The 2,727-nt window shown below is 42.9% G+C and overlaps 1 non-coding gene across 1 annotated transcript; it reads left to right on the top strand.

Moving 5' to 3' along the window:
- The first annotated feature begins 2,398 nt into the window (after positions 1-2,398).
- Trnas-cga lies at positions 2,399-2,473 on the top strand. The gene has a single exon. It is a non-coding gene; the product is annotated as a tRNA-Ser (tRNA).
- Positions 2,474-2,727: the final 254 nt, after the last annotated feature.

Below are 2,727 nucleotides of genomic sequence, written 5' to 3'. Positions count from 1 at the left end.
TTCAGAGAGCAGAAAAATTCACGAGTGCAAAATACACCCATATAATGGCTAGGCTAATTCACCTTTTGCATATGAATGGGCACTAATAGAAACAAAGAAGCAGCTAAAAGCTTTAGTAACAGTATGTAGCAGCTAAGCCAGAAGCAACGCTAAACAGGAACACAAAATGTAACGATGATAATTTACTCTTGAAGAAACAGCTCATGGACACAGATATGGACTGTTTAGTATACTGTGAGCATGCGATGTCATGCTGGAAACTAGACCGCCAAGCAAGTGTCAAGGCCCCATGGATCCTTAGCGAGAAAAGGTCTACAAAGTGGCCCGTTAAAACGTAACTAAGTCATTTCTAAAGCTCAAATTAAATAATCAGTATCTAATGTAGGTGACAACCATTCTTTAAAGATACTTATCATGATATCCAAAAAACATTTGATGCTTCGAGAAGACTTGTTCAGTTATTAGATTCGGAAGTTTGATACAGATATGTTTAGATATTTCCCAGTTCTTCCAATAAATTCAGTTTCTTGCCTTGCTCGCCACGTGAAGGACTAAGATGTCGTAGACCCAGCGCCTGATAGCCAGAGTATTTGAGATTCTGGGCAAAGGGGGAAAATTTTTACTCCTGACCTTGCAACGTAACCTTCTAGTACTAGTGGTGGTAAAACTCTATCTATGTAGGAAGATTACCGTCGCTTTGTCATGTCCTGCAGCTCCTGCTAGCTACCGTCTGTAGTAAATGGTTCTTTAAAGTCGCGTCGTCCACGAAATTACTGGCCCTTGCGAGTTATTGCCGGGCATTAATATTTTCTAGCGGAAGGATTTACTCAACCGGTAAAAATTTGAACGCAACGGATAACGCAATATTTTTTTAACCACTACAGACGGCACCTGTACAGGGCTTAATACGCAGTATACAGCTTTTATTTGCTTTCATGACCCAGAATTCGACTGTGGTACTGACTTTCACCTATTCTTTATGACGGAGAGAACAAATAACCAGTCAAGGGTAGAGATAACTGATACTTATTCAGTACAGATCGTATTTCGACAACTAGTCGTGTTTCTCTTGCAGTATATATCATCAAAACTGGTCTCTCTATTCAACGTGGTGCAGTTTCGCCACGTAATCATGGAATGGGATAGGGGAGCGCAGACCTGGCTTCAGTGTAATTTCGTACAGACACACAATTATACCTAAACCCATGTTTATTACATTTAATTACTATAGGTGACTCAGAACTAGTTCAGCAAAGAGACTAAAAGCAAAACTAGGTCAGGGTGGAAGAGTGTTTCGCAGGTCTATATCAAATCAATGGGCATTACAACCCGATACTTTTGCTACTGGCACGAGTTTAAACCACATATATTGCTTATCGCACAACATCGCCATCAAATCAAATAGCACAAGAAACATCATGACTTCAGTGCTCTTTAACACACGTGGCCAAGTTTCGGTAGCCAACAGAAATCCAGAAAAATACGGACACACAAATTTATTCCTTCCCTATTTTACACTGAGCCCACTATCGTACGATTATTCATCGTATACAATACATTTTCAGACCAAAACTACAATTCATCAATGTGGCGGTTGCTCCAACCGACCACGTGGAGCGAAAGCAAGTTCACAAAGAAAACATATCGAAAATGAACAAAAAAAAAAAAAACCCCAAAATATTACTGTAAATGGAAGAGCAGATTAAAATACATTGAATGAGTGATTTCTGTTGGGCACAGAGCAATAACATGAACGTGAGCTTAAGGTCCATAGTGCGTGGCGTGACCAATGCAAAAAAGCAAAGTTCTACTGAAATTCGAATGGATTACGGAAAGGAATTCCATTATGGGGACTAGTGGTAATCCCGCACCTGATTTCAACATCTGGACTTCATTACTGAGCAGATTTTAGACGGTCCAGTACCTCTGTTAACATTACCAAAACTAGAGCTGTGTCTCCACGTCTGTCCAGCGCCGCTACCCAGGAACAAGTGCTCGACCGGATGGATACCTCGCCTAACCTGCTTCGTTCGAAAGGTGGTGGAGGGAATGGTTCGCCAACCTAACAGAGACAATCCTCTGGCCTTCGCAATCTCTCTGACCTGACATGCCCACCATCTTTGCTGAACTTGTTCACGTTTAGGGGGTTGGCACTCTCCTACTACAGAACGACTCTACAAATGCAATGCTGCGACCTCTGACCTGAGCTTTCTGCTACATCACATACTATCTCAGTCATACAGTCCAAGGTCGCATACGGGAAAGGGTACAAGGAAAGGGTGGCACACATGAAATAAAATGAATAAATAAATAAATAGACACCACTTGGTCCATGCTCTTCTGTTTGTCATACATGGAATTCGCTTCTGCAGAGTCAAAAAAACCGGGCGTGAGTCGTGCTTCGGTAGCTCAGTTGGTAGAGCACTTGCCCGCGAAAGGCAAAGGTCCCGAGTTCGAGTCTCGGTCGGGGGCACAGTTTTAATCTGCCAGGAAGTTTCATATCAGCGCACACTCCGCTGCAGAGTGAAAATCTCATTCTGGAAACATCCCCCAGGCTGTGGCTAAGCCATGTCTCCGCAGTATCCTTTCTTTCAGGAGTGCTAGTTCTGCAAGGTTCGCAGGAGAGCTTCTGTAAAGTTTGGAAGGTAGGAGACGAGGTACTGGCAGAAGTAAAGCTGTGAGTAGCGGCCGTGAGTCGTGCTTCGGTAGCTCAGTTGGTAGAGCACT

Source organism: Schistocerca americana, chromosome 1, assembly GCF_021461395.2.
Source record: "Schistocerca americana isolate TAMUIC-IGC-003095 chromosome 1, iqSchAmer2.1, whole genome shotgun sequence".
In the NCBI taxonomy this organism is placed as follows: domain Eukaryota; kingdom Metazoa; phylum Arthropoda; class Insecta; order Orthoptera; family Acrididae; genus Schistocerca; species Schistocerca americana.
Note: the sequence above shows the minus strand (reverse complement) of the source record. Positions and strands in the feature narration are given on the sequence as shown.